Source organism: Neopsephotus bourkii, unplaced genomic scaffold (assembly GCF_033783945.1).
Source record: "Neopsephotus bourkii isolate Nb327-2 ecotype Australia unplaced genomic scaffold, CSIRO-AGI_Nbou_v1 NB_1831, whole genome shotgun sequence".
Lineage (NCBI taxonomy): Eukaryota > Metazoa > Chordata > Aves > Psittaciformes > Psittacidae > Neopsephotus > Neopsephotus bourkii.
In genome coordinates this window covers 194,514-206,677 of record NW_026902304.1, presented here as the reverse complement: position 1 = coordinate 206,677, position 12,164 = coordinate 194,514, and positions in this window count along the sequence as shown.

Below are 12,164 nucleotides of genomic sequence, written 5' to 3'. Positions count from 1 at the left end.
AGTCCTGGTGAAAATAGACAACATGTGTTGCAACAGACAGGAGAAAGAAGGTCATTGCAGTCCAGGAGCTGGCAGTTATCACCCCACCCCAGCACTTTGTTCCATCTCTGTCCTGTAGTCATGATGTCTCTGCTCACTTTCTCCAGAGCATGCAAGAAATCAGTGACAAAAAAGCATATATCTGTATTCACATAAACACATAAATGCTTTCACTCACAGCAGTGCTCTCATTATCTGGCTCATTATCAGCTCTCATCATCAGAGACAGCTAAGGCTGAGACAGGAGGAATGTTAAAGGATCCTGTCAGACTACTGTGTTCATGGTACACTCTGGCCAGGAATGAATTCCAGATGTCGGTGCACTGTGAATGCACCTCCAGCCCACAGCCCTGACCCCTTATAGATCACACTGGACAATACTGGCACCGAGCGGGGGGAAATGGTGGCTCATTCAGCCCAGGTGGTGTTACTAGAATTCATCAGGGCAAGGACAAGCACTCTAGGGATGCTGGCTGTGGAAAAATTACTTCTGCTAGAGAACAAAGGTTTCTTTTAATTAAAAAATTAACATTAAAAAAAAAAAAAGAAAAAAAAAAGAACCCTCAGACTTAAAAAACCCAGGCGGCTAGAAAAGTGTATGCAATGTAACTAGAAGCCCTTTTACGACATCTGTCTTACTTAAGTGCCTTTCTGAAAGAAACTGCCGTTAAACAGTTAACTGTTAAAGAAAGCAAATGTTTGGGTCTTTCTGCCTTGGCTTGCTTCTATATGATGGTCCAGTCGGCAGAAATATACAAGTCCGAATAGACACTCTTTCTGATTTTAAATGGCACAGGTCAGGTTACCTCAACCTATACAAACCTTAATCTTTGACATACCTTAACGCATGTTAAAGATTAGCTGGAGCAATGCTGAAATAATCAGGATCCATGCCACCAAAAAGCTGTTTCTGTGTGCAGACAACTCCTGTTAAGAATTATGTAGGGGTTTTTGGTAGCAATTGTGTTCTTGAGACCTTCTTTCTTTTTGTGAACATACTTTTAACACTAACATCTAGAATAAAGACTGGAATTAATTTTCTGAATGAAAGATTTCTTTCTTTCCCGTGTATGTTCCACCTACCGAAGAAACATAAGTTATTCTTCTAGCGATGATCTCCTTGTATCTCTTCATTCTTTGAGCACATCTATACAACTGAATCTATTTCTTTCCTATTTTTCTCCTGCAACAGAAATCTCTCCCTTATTTTTTTGCCTTTTTTTTATATAAACAGCACACAAAATCTATTCCTCCCCCCCCAGTACCCTGCCCTGCCCTGCCCTAATTTCAATCCTTTTATATGCAGTACTACAAGATATAACGGGATACAAATTTCCCTTTCAGTTCACATCCCCACTGCTGTTTTGGAGGGATTGTGGGTTTTTTTTCCTGGCAAGCCACTTTTAATCATCTAGTGTGATGTTTCTGTAGTTGCAGGGATATAGGCCTATATGCTACGTAATGCATGTCACATTGCAGCCCACACCTGTATGGACTGCATATAAGAAGTATGAAGCTATGCACTCACCCGGGTCAAGCTCTTTGTGGCAAATGTATACTTATTTTAAAACTAAGACCAAAGCTTAAAGTTATTTAGCAACCTGAAGTTGTAAATTGGACATCCTCTTGGATCTTTCAAAAGCATACAGATATAAATCTCCCACGAGATGCTTATCTTAATTATTAAGCCCCTAAATTACATTATAAACTTGTTGCTTAGGCTTTTCTTTTTTCCCTCAACAAATTACTTACAAACCAGACCTGCCTTTCCCTGAATGTACTACTTACAAGTATGCACCAAATACTTTGGCAGAATTATGTTCATGCTTCAAGCTATTTGGAAAATGTTAATTTAATCTTCTCCCTTTTTGTTATTCATGTGGGCAGCCAGTCACCTAAATCATATGTTATCATTTCTGCCTTCTCACTGGCTGCCTAAATGTTTTTACTGGGAGAATTATGAGCATTGAAGGCAATAAGCAGCAAAACCCAGGCAACTTGCTGCTGATAGGAATTTGATGATAATAGCTGCTCCTCTCAAAATCCACTAAACTTGTAGTTGATCTCAGCATATTTGTGGCTTCCATGTCTTTGAATCTAATATGAGCCCTGTCACCACAAGTCACAGTTACTGCATGCTTATCCACAGGAGTGCTTGCCAGACACTTTTCCTGTTGGTTGCTTCACCTGACTGATGGTCCAATAAAGTGTGCATTGATGAATCTGAACACTTAAAATGAGTGCCTTATCCTGTACTTTGGAATTGAAAGCAATATTTAGATACCTGTGTGTACGCTTAGGGGCTTAATGACAGACTTATGAGCCTATTAGTAATTCAGCGCTGAAGACCAGCGTGTGCTGCCTGGACATATATGTCAATTAATTCGTTTTTATTACCAGATCTAATTTTAAACTGTGGTCATTTCTTACTTTTTGAAATTGACCAAGATAATAAAAACAAGTCAATGTCCCAGTAACAGTCAGGGCTGAAGCAGTGTTGACACTTTGTGGTAAGAAAGGTAAATATTTACTTAATGAAAGAGCTGCCAAGCTCACGATTTCTGTGAAAACATGAGATTTTAGTAAAGTAAGCAACAGGCTTTCTTTCATGAAAATAGCATTCTGATGACGCTTGGTTTTCATAGGCTCTTTTCACCAGAATTGCAGTGTTCTATTTTACCGAGAAAAAGAGTACTTTTGAAGAAGTGCTTGGAATTACTTGTCCCTTTTGACCAGATTGGAAGATGAGCATATATATTTTTGTCTGTTTTGTGGTTTTTCCAAAGACTACATCTATTTTTTAAACATTCCAGGTTTGGTGCATTATTAAGATAATGAGTGCTCAGCTTCCCCAGCATCCCTCCCTGCCTCCTTGAGCACAGTATGTCCCCGTAGAATCATCTGATTTTCCTCTGGATAAGGAGGTGAGGACAAGAAGAGAGGTGTTGCTCTTTGTACACTTGTCTGCTGTAAACACATTTTGCATCCTATGCTCTGTTTACATTTTACAGACATTTGGGACAGGATTTATTTTAGGACTTTTTATGTTTTATAACTTCTACCTGCCAGATACAGAATATCTGAGCTCCCTCACAGCAGGGAATAGCTATATGTTTGAGCAAATGGGCTCAAGAAATTGAAGAAAATATGGATTTCTGTTTTCTCATTCATTTGTGACTGTCTGGGCAAACACTTCATCTTCTTTCTTGACAGAACAACACCCGTTACAGAGAAAATCAAGGGCACCCATACAGAGGTAAAACAGAGCCATTAAGGCCAGCCAGGGGAGCACAGGGGAATTTCACTTGTGCATGTGCCTCATTTCCTGTTTCAAATGGTTTTTTTAGTCCTTTAAAATTACCAGGTAAATCGGCTCTGCAGATTGATCAGTTCAGAGCCTCTCTGTGAATCAGGTCCTTTGTGACCACAGTGCGGAAACCTCACTTCAGCCTAATTCAACAGCAGAAGGCTTGGCAAGTGCAGATGCAGCCCATTTGCCAAGGGTCTGTGGTCCTCATCAATCAATCACCACCATTGCTGGCAACATGAAGAATCTCCCACTTAAAGGAGGGCTGTGTCTGAGTAGCCCAGAGTTCAGGCTCTATTTTTAACCTAACCAAGACTGGTCAGGCTGGAAGTGGAGAAGTGAAGCAGTGTGGCTCTCCACTAGTGCAGCCACTTCTGCTGTGGTTTGGGGATTTAAAGAGGGCTTTGATCTCTTGTGCTCTCTACCCCACATCACAGACTATAAACTAGGTAAGGATTAGAAACATTTCAAGGGTGATGCAGTGTATCTGTGGGCATGCAGGGAAAAAGAAACTCCATTTCTATGTCTGCAAAACACAGCATCTCCCACTACCAGTACAGACCTATGCTGTCTTTACTATTTCCTCACCAGCCCTACAGAAGAAGACCTTTCCGTCCCTTTAAAGTGATGCTTTCACCAAAGTGACCAGGCACATGAGCGAGTTACATTTGGGCAAGCAGAAGCGAGAACTTCAAAACTGCACCAGCTGCTGCAAGGTACCTTGAAAGCTTACCAGCTTGCCATAATAAATGTGAGGTACATGTTCCCTTTTTCCCTGAGGAGTAAATTATAGAGGGATAAAAGAGGTAGCAGGGTACACAGCGGGCAGCTGTGTCTGTGAGCCTGCCACCAAGCACAGTACCCAAAAAACTTAGCTATTTTTCTCTGCTAACATTAGATTCATTCAATGTGGCTGCACACTGCATTGTAAAACACAGTGCAGTAGAAAAACAGACCACTAGCAATGCACATAGAAAAGTTTTGGGTTAGTTTCCCTGGCCTTCCTTTACTTACCTCAGTTCAAATTAGATGATCTCTCCAGCTACTGGCTCCATTCCATACCATACTACTGAGCTGCTCTCTGGAGATATTTGATTCCAAACCTAAAGTTATTTCTTTTAAATTTAACCTAAATTAACCAGGCAAAGAGGGAAAAGTGAGCGGTGGTCTCTTAGCAAAAAAAAAAAGCTCTCCATGTTCCAAATTTCCCAAGAGGTCATTTTTTAATTAAAAGGCAGTAGTTCCTGGGAAAAGAGCAGAGGTGCATAACAAAAACCCTTCCTCAATTTCTTTTGCCTCTTTATGCCTCTGCAGTTCTAGAAAAGCCTCTGCTGCACGCTAACCATCCCGGCTGTAACATCTGTGCAGTGCATTTTGTTTTGGTTTGTTTGTTTCCTCTAAAGCCTGGCTCCTGGACAGTGAGCAGGCCAGCTACAAAGGACACAGCAGCTCAGGAACACAATTTTACAGAAACCTTGGCAGAAGGTGCGCTCAGTCCTGCCAGGCTCCTCACAGCCTGGATGCCTGCAGCACTTGCAGGGGGAGCATGGAAAGCCAGACAGCTCCCTCCTTTCAGACCCACACAAAGGCACCCCTGCATTGTCTTTTTATCGCTTGCAGCCCTAGCACTACATGGTCAGTGAAAGCTGCCCACCTTCCGTCAATGCACCTAGCAGCACGAACAAGGAGGCTGGTGGAGGTGGCCATCTCCTGCCTGCCATCACGTCAGGTAGGTCTCTGACATTCCTTCCAGGAGAGAAGGAAGGAAGGAAGGAAGTAAAAGCGTTGCTCCCTGTCCTGTTAATGCACTGCTAAGAAGACAGTTTTAATGCCTTTACTCAGTTGCCCACTGAAACCTTTCCCTCCTGCTTCTCACCAGCTTGTTTTTCCATCCGTGTAATAAATAAAGGCCTCAGGAGAAGGACAACTTGCAATGTTCATCTACTTAAACTTCTGCTGTCATCTACAGAGCTCCTTCTCTGGTTTCATATATATACATACACATCCCTATTTTGGCCATGCAGTGACCTGCAGCCTTTATTTTTACCCTGCTTTAATTCTACCCTGTAATGCAAACATTTACCATGTAAATGTATTCAAACCACAATTTCCACTGCCCAGTGCACGCTGTGAAAATTTCCCCCTCCCCAGCATGTTTTAAGGTCATTTCCATCAGTTCAAACACTGATTATTCATTATATCAAGTATTTGCACTGGTGGTTGATGACAGCCAGGAAACCATAAGCTGCCTTGAGGCTTGTCTTTCTATCAGCTCCTGCAGCTGGGTGATGTGGGATTTTTTTCTGCCATTAAAACTATTAGGTTGCTGCAGTTTGTTTGGTTTCAGCTTACCATAATTGCTGCCATTTCCACGGCTGATTTGGTCTATGTTTGAAGTTGATGTACAATACAAAGCGTACTGCATGTGTAGCTGCTCTCCATGTGTCAAGAAATTAGAGGGGGAGAGTGTGTGTATATGTGCATGTGTGCATATATATAAACATCTGCCATGTAGCTGTCTTCTACTTATTCAAGTCTCTGAGGGGTTTACTCTACCAAAGGCAACTGAGTGTCTTGACTGCTCTCACAGTGATAATCACTCAGGTTACTTCTACTGGTTGGGTGGAAACAACCACCACAAGCCGGGGAGAACTGGGATGACTAGCAGAGGGTATTTAATACATATATATATAGTTACAGGCCACAGGTCTCAAAAATATTGAACATGAAGGTTTATGTGGATATTAAGCCATCAGGGCAACATGTGTTCGTGGTGCTGCAGCTCCCATCCCTCGTTGGTCCACTGTAATTCAGTGCAGTCCAAGGGATGCTCTTAAAACAGGAATGGTGACAACCAATTTTATGGCTCAGGGACCTGGAGGAGACCCTGGCCCAGGTAAGGAAAAGCAACAGCTGGCAGGGGAGACAAGGATGCTCCTTCGTTTGAACTGCTGGCATGAGACCTGAACACAACAGGATTAAAGCCCTTTCTTGGGTGACTCTTGCTGTGTCTCAGGTCCCCATTTGTAACTGAAGGATAACAAAGCTGCTGCTGGCCATCTTCTGCCACATTTGTGGTGCAAGCTTCTTCAGGGGAAAACCTCTTTCTAGTATATGTTAATACATTACCTAGTGTGAGGGTAAAAAGGCACAGATCACAACCGTGTACATGGGCACCTTACAGTGGATTAGATTTCTTATTTTCCATTCATAGAAGTATTTAAAGTCTTTCTGAGTCTTACTTTCCCTGTGCTGATCTATGCTGATGATTATCAGAGTTTGTGCCTCTGAATCTCCAGAAGCCACTCATGTAAGAATGGAGGAAGCCAGGAGCTTTTTTTGAAACCGTATGAGGACCAGAGGAAAAGGAAAGAGTGCTTGGGCTGGAGGATGTACCTTTTAACTGAATCTCATTCCTTATTTTTAGTTATCCCCAGCTTATAGCACACCTGGGAGGCACAGTACCATATCATATGACAAAAAAATACATACAACTAGATAGGAAAGAGAAGTGTAGAAGAGAGTTATGTTGGTCTAACTGTAGTCAGTAGACTGGAAGTGTTTTCTTATGTGTCTGACAGCCCTGCCCATTATAGTAATGGTGAACAGGCTGCTGTGTCTTGCTTCAGACCCTGTTTTTCCTTGGTGGGAATAAATAGTCATTTCATGGCAAGTAACTTAGCCAGAAATGGATAATACACTGAAAATAGGGGTCCCACTGTTCCAGTGTCACTACTGGATGTGCTGGTTGTGAATACTTGTGCCAGGCAACACCAGCCTCACTGAGTGCACCAGCATTGAACCTCTGGAGAGGAGCACAGCAAACAGAAGACCTGCTTAAGCTGACAGCAGCAGTACATATGTCTCCTCTGTGAGTATAAAATAACTCAGACTAAGAGTACAAAGACCCAAAGACACATCACCTGTGTGTGTGCTGAACTAGTCCAACACCCTGACTCCAACCTTGGCCAGGAGCAAACACCAGCAGAGGAGGGGATAACAGGACACATCTATAATAAACAAGCAGTTGTATCTCTGAGGACTGGTCCTGGGCCCCTGAGCAACACTGGCCACAGCGCTGTGCCTTGCTGTGGCTGAGGCAGAGACTGGAGGCTGAATCTAGCTCTGTCCCACAGATGAGAAGTTCTGCTTCCCATCACCCTTTTCTTGGTAACTGGGATAATAGGACCTTGATACCTTGATCAAGTGTGTGCTTTGAGATCCATAGGCTAAATGCCATGTAGGGCCTAACATCAGTGTATATCACAGTGTACCATAGTATGAGGATGTGAAAACCCAGGATATGCCTTCAGACTAGTTCAGGTCTCCCAGCTGAATCCACATACCGTGTCACACATCACTCTCATGCCTACTGTTCCCTTTCTCAGCATCATCCCCCGGGTCTGCATCCTGCCCTATCTCCTCCCTGCTTGCTGCTGCCTGCACCTCTCTCCTGCATCAGCCACCGTTGTCTCTTGCAGCCTATCTGGCAGTACCAGCCTGAGGCACGAGGTGTGCTGCCTGCTTTTTTTTTGTGTGAAACCTGAGCAATGGCTAAGCAGCAGCTAAGGTAACTTAAAAAGGTGGATTTAGATTTGTTGCTGCCTGACTTCTTACTCACTGCTCCTCAGGATCTGCTGGGTTGGAGAAGCTCTGCTGACAGAGAGGTGTCTTTGGTAGAGGAAGGACTTGAGCCCAAACCCCTGTGGGATGGGACCAGTGCTCCTCTGCCTGTCTTCTCCACTCCCAGGTCTCTGCTGACACAACAGGGACCTGCACTACTTGCCTGCTCAAAACACACCAGGGGAGACAAAAGCAGGTGACAGCTACAGCTCTGCAAAAAGTAACAGCGGCTGTTCAGCACAAATGCTCCTTGCCAGTGTGACCTTTCACCAGAAGCTCTTTTTCACGGACTCTGCAAACAGTTCATTTCAGCATCTCACCTGAAGCCCTCCCTAATACCACAAGTGCAGGAGCTGGGCAGGAGTGTGATCCACTGCTAACAAGGCATTTTTAAAGGAATGTAACAACACACCCTATGTAGGAAAAGGATTCATTTCTTCCTTTAAGCAGATTTGCTGAGCTGAATGGAATAGCAGGTTGCAAAGCCTTTTGTATTTCAGACTGACATTCAGACCATTTTTGCTTTTTTGACCCATTAGTCACTCTGTCCAGCCAACGCATTTCTTAAAACACTGCAGAGGGGCTGTATTTGCTGACACCGACCACAATCACAAGTATTTCACAGGCACAACTACTGTCATCTGCAGTGCTGACTGTGGAAAAGCACAGTAAATAAAAAAAGTTGCAGTTAGAAAAGCCAAATTAAAACAACAGCAAACATTCCACATTTGCAATCATTTTGCCATTTACCCAAGGTTCTGCTTCGCGCAGCCCTCCTTCCTCGCCATGTTTTTTGCAGAGGCCCCTCCAAGCCTCGATGCTGAGGGCTGAAAATTCAGGGTGCACCAGCCAGACCCAAACTCATGTTAAAGAGGGTGGGAGGTGGCAGCCAGCCTACTGTGCAGGTGTCCTGTAAGAAGGCAGATAACATTCCCGACATCACAGAGGAACAGCAGTCTCCAGAGATGTGACATCTGAGGCTTCTCTCATATTTTGCTGTTGCTGCTGTTGGCTGTATGCTCATCCCTGTCCTGGAGAGGAGCATGTGGGTCTCACTCCACCAGCAGCACAGCAGATGGCTCATGGTACCTATGGCCAGACCACACTGAGCACAGCATCTAGAGCACGTGAACGTAAACGTGCTACAAGAGCACATTTATTCTGATATCCTGTAAAAAAAAAAAATAAATAAAAAAAAATGATAGATTGTCTTTGTTCAAGTGGGAAGAGACCTTTTCTTTGCCTCAACAGGAAGCAGTTGCAAAATAAAAGAAGATTAAGGAGATTAAACTGAGGGGAGTTTTTGAAGCCATGAAAAGATGAAATAGTTAAGAATTCCCCTACAACATTTTGTTCCAGAGAAAGCAGAGTATAGGAAATCAGTTCCTCAGATAAACTATTTCACCACTTGTGACTCCTCACTCAGGGGACAAAAAGAAGTACAGAAATCTGTGTGGTGGAGGGAAATAGACTTTGTAAAGTCCTACATCTAAAGAAGCTAGAACCCACATGTCGAATGGAGGATAGATCCTTTTTGCATTGATAGAGCTGTTTGAGGGAAATCCTACACCTCTTCCTGAATATGCCTGTATATTCACACAGTTTTCTTCAAGCAGCAGAACTGGGGTAAAATCCACCCAAAAATTAGATTTTACAGCAAAAAGGCTGTTCAAAATAACAATCCCAGTGAGCCATCTCAGAGGGGCTTACACATTTTGTGTTTGTTAAACAATTTTATTTTACAAACACAATGGGATTTTTACATCCACCATCATTAAGTAATGAGCATATTAGGCTCAAAGAAGTGTAAATAAAGATAAAGCAGTCTGGAGTTTCATGTTAGGAGCTAAAAAGAAATCTAGGGCTTACCTCAACCTGATAACACATGTTAAAACTGTGATAGCAACATTAAGACGTGATTTCGTGTTACTTACATGTTAACTAATACAGGCAGACAAACCTGGAGTGGAGAACTTTAAACAGGGGAGAGAGGTGACACATAATCACCAGCAGAGAGTTCATAAATTAGGATTAGAGAGTAAACCAATGCAGTAATTGGTACGGGCTGCCTAGTCATGAAGAGGCAGGTGAGACGTTCTTTGGTCTTTGGAAGACACCTCTTGTCTGCAGACCATCTTCCTCATGGGGAACTTCAGCCACCACTCCAGTGATATTCAAAAGAGTAATGCAGTGGGGCACAAGCAGCCTCACTACAGAAACCAAAAAGAACTGTCGTGGTTTAACCCCAACCAGACAGCTTTTTCACTTACTCCCAGTGAGTGGTGCCAGGCTGGAATCAATCGAGGCCCACGTTAGTCCGCCCCCCCCCTTCCCCAGGGGCTGCCGCCCCCTTTCCCCACTCCCAGAGGGGTGGGGAGGAGAATCGAAGGAATGCAACTCCCACGGGCTGAGATAAGAACAGTCTAGCAACTAATGTACAATACAAATCACCACCACTACCACCAACGACAACAATGATAAGAGAAAATAGCAAAGGAAAGGAGTACAATACCACGCGCCGAACCACCAGTCCAACCTGGCCGACCCCCTCTCCTTCCTACAGAAACCAGGAGGTTTCTGTAGCACGTTGATGTTCACCTCTTTACCATGACATTGACCAAACTCTGGCACAGGTTTCCCCAGGAGGCTGTGACATCTCACTCTTGGAAGTACCAAAATCTGTCAGGAGGGCGTCTCAAGCAGCCTCCTTTACCTGACTGCAAGCAGAGGGGGTTGGACAAGACAACCTCCAGAGGTCCCTGCCAGAATCAGACACTCTGTGACTGTAGTACATCTAAGGAAACCCTTTCCAAAATCTGGCTTCCTGGAAATTGAAAGTTGCCTTAAACAGATCCGAGATAAATCACTTCAAACATCATTTGTTAAAAGAGCACAGTTGTGCAGGTTTGCAGTTGTGCAGGTTTGCAGTTTTGCAGGAACACAGCCTTTACTCACTAATAACCTCTAATGAGTTCCCATAAACCAGCATGAAAAATTGCTTCTTACCAATGACAGAACTGTAAATATCTGGAACAATAAGGTTATACTCATGGCAGAGTGGTTTGAAAATTACTGAGAGAAGGATCCCCTAACGGTTCTACTCCCAGACTCTCCCATTTGTATCAGGTCGCACATTCTCCCTTAAGTAAAGTCAACTCGCATAGATCGGGTTCTGGAAAAAAATATATTTTTAGTATGAATGACTCAATAAAGAGTTTCTGAATTCAGCATGAAAACACATTAGATCAGGAACTGGTGACAAATCCTACTTCTCCAATGTCAGGTGGATTGAGTAATGTCTGGAAAGACTATGATTCTAAACTGAACATCTGGGCATGTCAAAACAGTTTAAATATGCTTTCCAGTTTGCAAAAATTAAGTTAACTATTCACTTAATTTAAAATATTCTTCATACCTCACAGAAGTTATTATTTTCTGTACTGTAAACCTTTTCATTTTTTAATAGGAATGCTCCCAGCAGGTAAAACTTGTTTAACATAACAATAACTTAAGGGAAGAGGTATGAAGTAAACACTTTTTATTAGTGGGACAAAGACGCTTTTTAAACACTAAAGTCAGGACACTTTCTTTCTTGATCTGTATTTGTCACATGCTTACAAGAGCATTATTCACTACTGCACGGGTCAGTAGAGTCTGGATAACAAGTATGGTTTTCTTCCCTGTAAGCACCCCTTTTGGATGAAAAATAATCTACCTTTGGTCAAGTGCATGCCTAAAGCAGAAACACAAGCAATAAAAATGTCTTGAAATTTAGTTATGAAGAGTACAAACAACAGGAAGAAAACCAATTACAGGATTCTAGGAGTGTAATTCATTTCATAGATTTCAAATGTCCTTGTTTGGACATATCAGATGCTCAGCACCTTCAAAGATACAGCTTTCCTGATTCCAGATGCAGTGTTAGCATCTGCCCAGATGGCTTCACCATGACTCCAGAAGACCCCCTGGATAAGCCAGTATCATAGAGTCATAGAATCACAGAATGATTAGGGTTGGAAAAAACCTTAAGATCATACAGTTCCAAACCCCTTGCCATGAGCAGGGACATCTCACACAAAACCATGTCACCCAAGGCTCTGGTCCAATCTGGCCTTGAACACTGCCAGGCATGGAACATTTACCACTTCTTTGTACAACCTCTTCCAGTGACTTGTTAGAGTATATATATTTCAAA